The sequence below is a fragment of the Diabrotica virgifera genome, chromosome 2, assembly GCF_917563875.1.
Source record: "Diabrotica virgifera virgifera chromosome 2, PGI_DIABVI_V3a".
NCBI classification, from domain to species: Eukaryota; Metazoa; Arthropoda; class Insecta; order Coleoptera; family Chrysomelidae; genus Diabrotica; species Diabrotica virgifera.
In genome coordinates this window covers 60,742,587-60,756,241 of record NC_065444.1, presented here as the reverse complement: position 1 = coordinate 60,756,241, position 13,655 = coordinate 60,742,587, and positions in this window count along the sequence as shown.

The window sequence follows — 13,655 nt, the reverse complement described above, 5'->3', positions numbered from 1 at the left end:
GGGGAAACTACAATTCGTACAAACCTTTTTTGAAATATTGTTTAGCCTTTATTGTCTCATCAAATTTCCATTCTTTGGCAAAAAGGACAAAAAAGAACTACTAGCTACGATAAATGCCCTTGAAATTTAAGTTTCTTGTATAAAATATAAAAACTATTCTCATTATATTGCTTTGAAAATTACTATAGTTTATTTCTTGTTTGTATTTCATTATTGTGTCACTTACTCACTCTTCTTCTATAACGGAGTTAAAACAATACCGGTAGCTTTACTTACACAACTCGTGGCATCATTCTGGAGCCTACAAATCTTCACTTACTACATGGTATCCACCAACTGGTTAAGAAATAGATATCATGCTTTTAACCAAATGATTATTGCAGCATGTGGTAAAGAGTATAGTCAGTTTGGAGACAAAATAGATGTGATTATTAAGTATTGTGAAATGAGCAGAAATGTCGTACATAATATGAACAAAGTGTTTGGTACAGCAGTGTTTTTAAAAAATTGTTTGTTTATTTTTATCACCCTACATATGACTGTTTTGGCAATCGAAACAAAAGTTGATGTTGCAACTAAATTTAATCAGTGTTTTTATCCTGTTCCTTTTACGGTAAGTTTATCAATTTAGAACATTTTATAATGATTAGCACAACATCCATCTTAATCGATTTAAACTATCTTTGAAGCGAAATATTTTCCTCCTGTACCACGCTCGATTCTTCTTCTTCTTCTTATAATGGCGCTACAATCCTTTGTGACTCTTGGCTTTCTTAACAATGTACTTCCATTCTGCCCTGTCGGATAGTTTCCTTCTCCATTCCCTGACGTTCATGGTTTTAAGATCCCCCTCTATATACGTCGTCTATCTATCTTTTACGGACCCTTCTTCTGCTTCACGTGCCATCTCCGCGAAGGAGGTTGGTAATCATCATGGCTATTCTAATCTTAGATGTTGCTGCTCTGAATAGTTCGGTTGATGTGCATCCGTACTTACAGCTCGATTATCTGCCATTTTTCCAAGTGACCAAGCCAGTTTAGTCTTTGTGATTTTACAAATCTAAGAATATCTACGCTCTGCATTAGTTCATCCCGCTCTTAGTTCATTTTAATTCTCCACGAACCATCGCTGCAATGGGTTGGTCAAAATATCTTCCTTAATATTTTGCGCTCAAATATTCTTAGTTGATTTTCATCAGTTTTTTGAGAGGGTCCAAGTTTCACATCCATATATGACCACCTGTCTAATAACTGTTTTGTAGATTCGAAGCTTAAACTCACGATTCAGTAACTTACTTTTCATTAAGTCTTTGTATGTATAAAAGCACTAAGTACCGCTAAGAATCCGTTCATGTACCTATTTCTTGATTGGTGTTGTTGTTATCATTTATTATTGAGCCTAGGTAGGAAAAAGAGGAGGCATATTCTTAAGTATGGTTGTCTACTTTCAGGTTCTCATGTTGATTCGACTTTGTACACTTCATAATATTATTTATTTTGTTTTACTTTCATTTATATATAGATTAATTAAATGTAGCAGCTTTACGTTTCAGCTCTATACTTTTTCGCTTAATACCCTTTCGTTGTGGCTTATTATGGCAATATCATCCGCATATATTTTAAATAAGTCCAAAATGACTTATTTGAAATGTCACATCATAGAAGTATTTAAATTGTAAAAATTGTTGTAAAAATAAATAAAAACATTCAAAAAGTAATAATAATTCTCTTAGAAAACGAAGTCCCGCCAGAAGAGTCCCACAGGAAATGTTTTACCATACGTTCCTGAATTTTATGAGATATTTTCGTAGGTCCGATAAACAACATCTAAAAGTAACTAAATTATTAAGAAGAGGAGCCCAAATTTGGAGACCAATGAACGAAAAAGACTTTATTTATTTGATTCCTTTTTGTAAATTTATAATTAATTAGTGTTTAATACAATCAAAATTCAACTCTCACGCACAAGTTGTACCTATAACTTCAGTGAGAAACTGAGTTTATTTTGTTATGTAGAATTTATTTGCTACGAATAAACTCCATATTTATTATTATTATTTATTATAGCGCATATTTGCATAGAGGCCGTTCATATCCAATTTTCTAACAACAGCTTCTAAAGTTAGATTAAAAAGTTTTGTTGATAAGGCATCACCTTGCCTAACTTCATTTTCAATATCAAATGTCTCTGACAAATCTCCAACACTCTGCCATATCTCTCTCATGCTCACCGTGGCTTTGGAACCCTCCAAAGTCATTCTTATAAGTTGAACTAACTGATTGTGTATCCCTAACATAGATAGTTGCTTTAACATCTTGTGTCGATCTACTCCATCAAACGCCCGTTTGAAATCGATATACAAGTTGTAAATTGGTATGTTATATTCAACGCATTTTTCATGTACACCTCTTAACATATTATATGTATTTGGTCTATAGTTAACCTCTTTGGTATGAAACCACATTGGTATTCACCAATCATTTCTTCTGAAAATGATTCCAGGCGGCTGTATATAATTTCCGATAATATCTTGCAGACAACATTTAACCCTTATCCGGGCAAGGTGGGTCCAACGGGCCCGAGAGGCCAATTATTTTTTCATAACCTAATAAAAAATTTTATTGAATTTTATGCATCACTGAATTTGTTTAGAAGTATGTTTCCTTCAACATAGTCATGAGCTATTCAAAATATTCATTTTCATTTTTGAAATTATTGCGTCGAAAGAATTTTGTCACGTAAAGGGGCAACACGAGCCCGTCGGGCCCTATTTGTATTTATACCTAAAGTCGAAATCTTTGTTACAGAAGTTAAACTGGCAGTCAGGTAATGTTTTTGTGGATTATCTAAACGACTTTTATGATTCCGGAAATCCAATAATAAAGTCTAAACGTGTAACAAACAATGTAAACATCTCTTTGATGTGAACATTAAATCGATGCTTACAATATGTGTTATATCTATTCTAAATGAATTTTAAAAACTGATAATCATTGTTGGAATGCAATAATATTGTTAAGTAGGTACCTATACATATTTTGAAATAAATAATGCATCTGCTATCAGTCGTTTGATATCGATGTTAGTGTCGACAACTAAGCCCCTAAAAATAAATATATGACTAATCTATTTTTATTGTTATTATTGTTTGTTTTAACCTAATATTTAATAATAATTTAATTTGTCATATCAATTTGCTATTCTAGTTGGGAATAAGCTAATATTGTGGCTTAGTCCCAACTAAAATAGTAAATTGATATGACAAAGTATTAATTTGTAAAAGTAAAATAATATAATATTTTTCTGACTTATGCGTTTTATTCATTTTGTAAAGATTGTTTTTGTCGGTACTTTATACATAAGCTGCTAATTACCATAGTCTTTTCTCAGAAGGGTTTTCACACAATAATGAAAGGCAACAACACCGTAATCTTTTTCCAGGGTATGCGTAAACATCAACCCCTCTTTTCAAATAAAATGGCCTGGTACATTTACAAAAGTTTTTATTTATTTATTAATTAAGTCTTTATTTGGCTCCAAATGTTTATTACTTGTGAATAAATATTTTTTCTACAAAAGTTTTCTTGCATTTCATTATTTTGTGCAAATCCTTCAGGTAGATCGCACCCTCGAGGTAGACCGCATACTACAGTAGCACCTTTTTTAATCTAGACAATTTAAATTTAACTTTAATAAAAAATCAAAACAGAATATTAGAAATATATGGGTAAATATGAATAATACATTCAAGAACAGTGGTGGGCCCAACGGCAGGCCCGGCTTAAGGGCCGGGCAAACCGGGCGCTTGCCCGGGGCGCCGCGAACGTAAGGGCGCCGGAGGCGCCCTTGCATTCGAGGCTCCTCAGCTTAGTCGACCACCAACAGCAGGCGATCCCCTAAGTTGGTGATCCACAGCTCTGAACAAACAACGTGTGGTGCATTTTCCTTTTACTTATCTTGGACACTTTTACTTTGGAAATAATGGGGTTAATCAAATTACATTTTTAATAATAACAACGATGGCTATGCACCAAATACTAGATAGTTTTAATGGCAAAACCAATCGGTTGATTCGTGACCAGATTCTGAGCGAGGTGCAAAAGTCTAAGTACTATTCGGTAATTTTAGACGGCACACCAGACGTAAGCCGAACGGAGCAGATAACTTTGGTATTGCGTTATGTGCTATGTGACGAAGGAAAATACCCAGAGGTAAAAGAACGTTTTTTGTGCTTTATACCGATTGAGTCTTCAATAGGTGAAGCACTTACTGACGTTCTCTTGTCCAAACTGAACGAAATGAACCTGCCAATAGGGAACAAGCGAGGACAAGGGTACGATAATGGATCAAATATGAGAGGGAAAAACGCTGGGGTTCAAAAAAGAATTTTGGACATCAATCCTCGCGCGTTTTTTGTCCCTTGTAGCGCACACACTCTTAACCTGGTCGTCAATGACTCAGGCAGCGTTGTCTTGTACCGATGCTGTAAACTTTTTCATGGGTTTACAAGAAATGTATAACTATTTGTCTGCCTCTACCCATCGATGGACAGTTCTAAAAAACATGCATCTGCTCTGACTGTGTAACCACTCAGCGTCACAAGATGGGAAAGTCGCATTGACGCGATCGGACCTGTACGTTACCAAGCTGGTGAAATCTATGATGCACTTCTTGAATTATCCACTAATCCATCAGGTGATGCTTATGCTAAAAGTACAGCCTTAGGTCTGGCTAAGAAGCTGAAAAACTTCAAATTTATTTGCTGTCTGGTGGTTTGGAATACAATTCTCTCGAGGATAAATGTGATCAGTAAACTGCTACAACAAGAAGATTTTGATATCGCAGCCGCTATGGAACTGATAGCTTCTGCAAAGTCCTACTTTAAAGAAATAAGAAGTGACAAGGTGTTTGCAGAAATGCTTGTTGATGCCCGAGAAGTAGCAGAAAGCCTTGAAGTTGAACCATCCTTCCCTTCTGATCCTGAACAACAAGTTCGACCAAGGAGAGTCAAGCACCAATTTGATTATGAGGTACGAGATGAAGCAGTTGTGGATCCAAAAAAAACTTCAGAAGTAAATTTTACCTCTACATTTTGGACACAACAATCGCATCACTTGAAGAGAGATTTTCTCAGTTATCCACCCACAATGACACGTTTGGATTGCTTTACAAACTGAAAAGAGAAGACATCAATGCTCTAATGAATAAATGTGCAGAAAGGACACCAGATGTATCAGGAACTCTTAGTGCTGAAAACAGTTCTACCCGACGATTGTGGAGATAAACCAAAGGACATTTTGAAATTTATTTCATCACATTCTTTAAGTGAGAACTTTCCAAACGTTTGTGTAGCTCTAAGAATTCTTCTTTCTCTTCCAGTAAGTGTTGCATCTGGAGAAAGAAGCTTTTCTAAACTTAAGTTAATTAAAAACTACTTAAGATCCACTATGTCCCAAGAACGGCTAGTAGGACTGGCAGTTATGTCTATAGAATATGATGTATTACAACGACTTGATTTAAGCAACATCATTAAGGACTTTGCTGAAAAAAAAACTCGTAAAGTTGCCTTTGTAAACTAGACGTGCAATACTTAGAGAAGCCTAACAGACTAAATTACATCATTGACACCAGGCTGTTGTTCATTGTTCTTTATATAATATTTTTAAATACAATGTAAATATACTTAACGTCCAAACTGTGTCCAAAGTTTTATGTTTCTTTAACTGACACTGTGCAAAATATACAACGGTTATGTAAAAGAAAATGGCGTTGATTTACTATCCAATTACATTTATATGGTATTACACACTTTTTGTGAGTGTCAAATTGACACCGTCTGTGTGTCATATGCACATACGGTGTCAATATAACACACAGTTGGTGTCCAAATTACACACAGACGGTGTCAATATGACACACACAAAAAGTGTTAACATCCTGTGATATCATGGTGTGTTGATTTAACACGAACATTTTTATGTTCTTCATGTCAAATGTCTTAAAATGAGCAGTTACTCGAAAAGTGTTGCAAACTTAAAAACCAGCTGATTGTTGTTGTTTTTATAGCGGTTTTTACTAGGAGGGGGGGGGCGACTCAAAGGATCCTTGCCCCGGATGAAAATTCGTCTTGAGCCGGGCCTGCCTAACGGACCCGAGTTGCCCGGTTGCGTAAGTAAAATGTGTTGCCCGGATAAGGGTTAAAACTGTTATGCCCCTATACCTAATTTTTGCAGAAACTTTTGTCTCCCCTTTTGTACGTAGGAAGTATGATTCCTACTTTCCAATCTTCTGCGATAACTTCTAGTGTCCATATGCGGTAGATTAGTTTATAGATACGCTTCCATAGCACATGTCCACCATTCTTTATGTTCTGCAGTTATTCCATCTTTGCCAGGTACTTTGTTATTTTTTAGATATTCACAAGGAAAATTTCCTGTAGCTGGCTGTATACCATTAATTACAAGTAAAGGGCCTAGCCGGGTAAGATGATGAAAAGTGCCCCCAACTCGATTCGAATTCCATATAGGTCACTGTTTAGCATATATAGTGAAACTAACTTTCTGAAATTTTTAGCCCCCTAGGTGGTCATGTGACCCACCTAGAGCCTAATTAGGGTTTTTATGTTTTTATTTTTTATCTCAGCCGCATCGAGAACTAGCGAAAAATTTAAATAAAAAAGTTGTAAGCTTTAATAATATCTGTCCGAAAATTTTTTTTTTATTTTTCGCGGAAAATTTAAATTTTAGAACGATTTTCAAATTTTAAATGAGTATAAAAAAATAACTAAGACATTCGTTTTCACGAAAAAAATATATAACGTGTATTTTTGCATAATATTTCACTCTGAATTTTTTCAAATTTTTAAAATTGGTGAAACGCACCTTTAAAAATAAAAAACCGCATTTTTTCGGTTTTTTTTTCGTTTTTTGGTGTAATTTTATACATATTTTTCAAAAAAAGTTAACAATGTCACTAGAATAGGTAAAAAACAAACTGAAAAATAATTGGGGTTTGCTTAATAAAAATTTTTTGTAATGCCATCCATTTTCAAGATACAGGGCGTTGAAGAAAACAAAATTTTACACATTTTTTACGATTTTGCCGAAACTACTGGCAACATTGTAATAAAATTTGGCGAATTTTAAGAGGTAGTTGTTGTGCATTTTTTGACATACAATTAAGAATTTTATATTTCTCATTGACGCGCATAGGGGTAATGGTCTGAACTTTTTAAAGAAAAAATATAGTACGCCACTGACATATTTCAAATTAACAATCGTTTTTTAATTCCTCGTTCAATTTGTGACAAAAAATCTTTCTTCCTATTTTTTCATACGACGCGCCATCTTTATTCAAAAAATAAAACATCTTAACCCTTACAAAGTATTCGAACTTCTATGAAATAATAATATACTATTAGTACATATAGTAGTTTGTACATCTACATAAACTCGTACATCCATTATAAAAACTAATTCGAATACTTTTAGAAGCGTTAAGATATTTTATTTTTTACAGCAAAACGGCGCCTCGTATGAAAAAATGAGAAGATAGTTTTTTTATCGCAAATTGAAGGAGAAATTCAAAAATGATTGTTAATTTGAAATATGTCAGTGGCGTACTATCTTTTTTTCTTTGAAAAGTTCTGACTATTACCCCTAAGCGCGCCAATGATAAATATCAAATCCTTAATTGTATGTCAAAACATGCATAATAACTACCTCTTAAAACCCGCCAAGTTTTATTACAATGTTACCAGTAGTTACGGCAAAATCGAAAAAAATGTGTAAAATTTTGTTTTCTTCAACGCCCTGTATCTTCAAAATGGATAACATTACAAACAAATTTTATTAAGCAAACCCCAATTTTTTCAGTTTTTTACCTATTCTAGTGACGGTGTTACCTTTTTTGAAAAATATGTATAAAATTGTATCAAAAAACGAAAAAAAAAACCGAAAAAATGCGGTTTTTTATTTTTAAAGGTGCGTTTCACCAATTTTAAAAATTTGAAAAAATTCAGGGTGAAACATTATGCAAAAATACAGGTTATATATTTTTTTCGTGAAAACTAATGTCTTAGTTATTTTTTTATACTCATTTAAAATTTTAAAATCGTTCTAAAATTTAAATTTCCTGCCAAAAACTAAAAATTTTTTTTTCGGACAGAACTTTTTAAAACTTACACCTTTTTTATTTAAAGTTTTTTGCTAGTTCTCGATGCGGCTGAGATAAAAAATAACAACATAAAAACCCTAGTTAGGCTCTAGGTGGGTCACATGACCACCTAGGGGGCTAAAAATTTCAGAAAGTTAGTTTCACTATATATGCTAAACGGTGACCTATATGGAATTCGAATCGAGTTGGGGCACTTTTCATCATCTTACCCGGCTAGGCCCTTTAACGAAAAATTCCTCTTGGTAAAAGGTATATTAATTTAAAAAGCCCCTGGAAGGGCTACAAATATAAAACAAAACGATTTCGCTCTATAACAAGAGCATCATCAGTGTTACTTAAAATAAGTATAACCGTATTAATTAAAGCAAAATGTTAAAGTTAAAATGATGACGAAGGTAAAAGCAAAGTTTGGTGATACTTACAAGAACATAGTGAGCCACCCAAAAATACAAAGGTTAAAACCTTTCAAAAATAGACTAAAAGTCTTACATAAATGTAAACATGGTAAAATCCAAAGGATGGATATGATTTGTATGGATACGGCCCTAGGGCAACATATGACTCCCACACGTGGTAAGTGGGTTACTAGGTAAAAATTAATTAGGTCACGTGTGGGAGTCATATGTTGCCCTAGGGCCGTATCCATACCAATCATATCCATCCTTTAGATTTTACTATGTTTACATTTATATAAGACTTTTAGTCTATTTTTGAAAGGTTTTAAACTTTGTATTTTTGGGTGGCTCACCATGTTCTTGTAAGTATAACCAAATTTTGCTCTTACCTTGGTCATCATTTTAACTTTAATATTTTGCTTTAATTAATACGGCTATACTTATTTTAGGTAACACTGATGATGCTCTTGTTACAGAGCGAAAACGTTTTGTTTTTATGTTAAATTATATACTTATAATATATTAGTATATATAATAATATACTAATTATATAATTAAATTAATATACCTTTTACCAAGAGGAATTTTCCATTAAATTTACTTATTTTTTAGATGTTTTATGACGTTTATATCTCGATTATCGTGATTTAACTATCAAATTGGCTATGCTAACTTTGTTGTCAACACCTCGGAAAAGGGATGCAGACGAAAAAAACTTTTTTACAAATATATTTAGAAAATCTCTATTTAAAGAGCAAGAATTTTCAAGAAAGACGTCTGTTGAAAATTTTCATCTACAATGCGTGTTTTTTCACAATATTGAAATTAATAAAAGAAGTTGCTTTTTTAACTTAAATGTTAATAAAAAATCATGACGTCGTAAAAATTTCGATACCCACGAGATGGCATGTCTTTTGTATTGACTTCACCAAGATATTCCAGTTGAAAAATAGCGGCCAGAATTTATCGATTTTTCAAGTATTTTTAGGAAAACAGATATAATGCTGTCACTGAAGGTTTTCACCTCCGATTTCGTTGAATCTTCATTAATTTTCATCAAAATTGGTGAGTAGTTAGAGGATACCTCAAGAAACAAAAGTCATAAGGTGCCAACTTGGGGTTACGGGTTTTACCAGACTCCCATAAATCGATAAAGGGACAAATTCTAAGCAAAAATTTGTTATTTCAAGTTATCAAAATAAATCAATAATTTTTGAGTTATTACAGATCAAAGATTTAAATTTTTCTTTAAAAAGATGCATGTTTTAAAGTGGTTTTTCTTAAAATACCCAAAAACTATAAGTTTTTACAAAAAAGTTATCATTACCAAAATTGAAGATAAGGGAATCCTTTCAAATTTTTTAGGAAAAAGTGAAAAATAAAATATATGTCATTGCCAAAAAATTAAATTTCTAGTAATCTATATAAGAGTTTATTTATTATAATATAAATATTGTATGGTACAATAGCATAAGTAATGACCTCAAAAATTTGGACCGGTTTAGAACGCGGTTTAGAAAAACTAATAATTTTTAAAGTTTTCGTAAATTTCATTTTCTTGTGACAATAGCGCCAAAAATACTCAATACACATACTCAAAAAATGGTACAGAACTATACTAAATAGTTTTTTTACAAAGATTTTAATTTTTTAACCAACAGTTAACTGTCCTATGAAACTGTTTTCGCACTGTCCGTTCTTTAAGGCAAGCCGCACATCAAAGAAACATGAAACGTAAATTACGTTTCATGGAAATAAACCACTGCTAAACAAATATACGTCCGGCCATTTATGAAACTCTCCGAAAATAAAAATGTGTCATGAGCATGAATCACACTCGTTTCATTGGTAGGCGGACTTTGAGATTTGTTTAGCAGTGTTTTCTTTTCATGAAACATGTTTTTCGTTTCATGTTTCATGTTTTTCGTTTCATGTTTCTTTGGTGTGCGGCTTGCCTAACGGTAAAATATTGCAAAACTTCTAAATTTTAAAGAACCGCTTGGATTGACATGAAATTTGGCATACACATAGCTAACAAGTCAAAAAAAAAAGTGATATCGTGCCGATATGTGCTTTTGCCCTGGAGGTGCTTTTCACCCCCTTTTGGGGGTGAAAAAATATTCGTCCAAAGAAAGTCAGGAAATGGATAAACTGGCTAATTTTAAGTAACTTGTGTTCTATAGAGTTTTTTAACTAACTCAATACTTTTCGAGTTATTTGGCGGCGAATATGTTCATTTTTTCAACAAAATAACCACGCTTCTAGGAGGTTTTTCGCAAATAAATCAAATAGTAAGAATTTTGTCGAAAAAACATTCTTAGAAAAAATATAGCCTGTAAAAATAAAAAAAATGGTGTATATATCACGTCTCTGCACCTAGTAGAAGCAGAGTTATAGCTAATGAAAAATAGGTTCATATTCGTCAAATTCCAAATGGAATAATTTAACGTGAAATAACCAAAAATGAAGCACATTTCGGGGAAAACTCATTACAACTTATTTAAAGTGTTAAAAAAAGCTTCATTTTTGTTTCATAAAAAAAATTTCTAGCATCAAAATTAAACAAGTTACGCTCAAAATAAAGTTAATCCCTTTTGGTTTTGGTAAAAAAATCGAGAAAATCACCCCCTAATTAATATCTTAAATGAACTTAATCGTTACGACTTCACAAGTTTCTTGACTCGTGTATATATTGTTTATAAAATATGATCTGTAAGTTTCATCGGTTCAAAGTCTTTATTATTGAAAGGGCTGTAGTTAAAAGGGGTTGAACGAGTCACTGATCACGAATGTATGCAAATTTAGAAACACCAAATCTTAATCAATTTTTGTCTAACAGAAAAACAAAAAAATACATGATATTCAGAAAAGCAAATCTGACTTTTTTTGTTTTTCGAGATTTTTGGTATCTCTAACAATTTTTAAGTTATTTTTGAAGAAAAGCATATTTTTCAAAATTTAAATTTTTAAAAATTTTACTTAGAAACCAAATTTTTTCAAAAATAAGCACTTTGAATCGATGAAACTTACAGATCATGTAAACACAACATAAGTAAAATAATTTGTGGAGCGGTAACGATTAATTTCATTTAAGTTGCTGATTAGGGGGTGGTCTTCAAGATTTTTTTTTGCAAAAACAAAAGGGACCAACTTTATTTTGAGCGTAACTTGCTTAAATTTAATGCTAGAAACTTTTTGTAAAAGCAGAAATAAAGCTTTTTTTAAACACTTTAAAAGGTCTAAATTGGTTTTTCCCAAAAAGGGCTTAATTTTTTGGATATTTCACGTGGAATATTCTATTTGAAATTTGGTGAATATGAATCTATTTTTCATTGGCTATAACTCTGGTTCTACGAGATCCAGAGACCTAACGCGTACACCATTTTTTTTTACTCTTTTATAGGCTATATTTTTGTTAAGAACGTTATTTCGACAAAATAATTACTTTTTGAGTTATTTGCAAAAGACCGTCTAAAAATGTGGTTATTTTGTTGAAAAAAGAACATATTCACTCGCAAATAACTCGAAAAGTGTTAACTTGGCGAAAAAGCTCTATAGAACAAAAGTTACTTAAAATTAGTCAGTTTACCCATTTTCGGACTTATTTTGGACATGTATTTTTTCACCCCCAAGAGGGGGTGAAAGTCACCCCCAGGGCAAAAGCACACATCGGCACAATATCACTTTTTTTCTTTGACATGTAATCTATACGTATGCCAAATTTCATGTCAATCCAAGCAGTTCTTTAAAATTTAGAGCAAAAACCGTGAAAGAATGGACTGTAAATTCTGTTACGTTAGTTTCCCAATTTAATTTTTATTCAAATTGTTGGATATTGTAATTGAATTGTATTAAAACAATAATAATCTGTATTTCATATTCCGAGATTATAATTTGAAAACAATAATTTGACATTATATTTAACCTCCAATATTATGACATACGTCAGTTACCATTTACAATCTCACCAGATAATAGGTGCGTTCGCGGGTACAGTTGACAAATTGTCGCCGACAATTTCTAACCTCGTTTAATATAAATAATATCGTTAATAGATAAATAAACAAGGTATATTTACTTTTAATTAATATTAATAACTAATTATTAAATTATAATAGGTAAATATACCTTGTATATTTATCTATTAACGATATTATTTATATAATTTTAAAGTGCGCATGCGTTTTGCTACTAATTTGTCGCCGACTAGTCGCCGACAGGCACCCGCGAATGCACTTAATATTGACGTCAAATAAACTCGTCACTAACTCTAGCCAATAAAAGGCTCGTTGTAATAGACAAGAATAAAAAACCGCTAAACGCCGTAAAAATGAGTGGCGCATACAATATTCCAGCTACAAAAGATCTGATATGAATATTACGTGGCGCGAAAATGTATTTTCATTTTGATGCAAAAAAATCATGGTTTTATTTTAAAATATTTTTTCATAATATTTGCCCAATTTGAAGTAAAACGCGCCACAAAAGAGTAACTTTGATACAGTTTGAATTTTGAAACTCCTTTGTGGCGCGTTTACTTCAAATTTAGCAAATATTATGAAAAAATATTTTAAAATAAAACTAGAATTTTAATTTGCATCAATGAAAATACATTTTCGCGCTACGTAATATTCATATCAGATCTTTTGTAGCTGAAATATTGTATGCGCCACTCATTTTTAGGGCGTTTAGCGGTTTTTTATTCTTGTATCAGGAGTTTTTCAAAGTTATTTATAAATTAAATGTATAAAGTTGAATGCAATGTTTCTCGATTACACGTTAAGCTTTATAAATGGTCGCCTTTGTCGCATTATCTCCCAAATGATCTAGTGTCCATCGAATGTACACTAGATTTTTTTCAGTTCGAAATAGATTGAAAAAAATATTGGGATGGCCGGTAAATGAACTCGGATTGCCTGTTGCCAGATCAAATTAGCGTCGTAACCACTACAACTACAAAACCATTTAGGGAATAATCGTTAATTGGATTATACTTTTGTAGCTTAATAACTTCTAAACGGCTTAACCGATTTTGTTCACCAAACATGAGTTTGAAACGTATTGACAAGTAGTATCTCATGCAT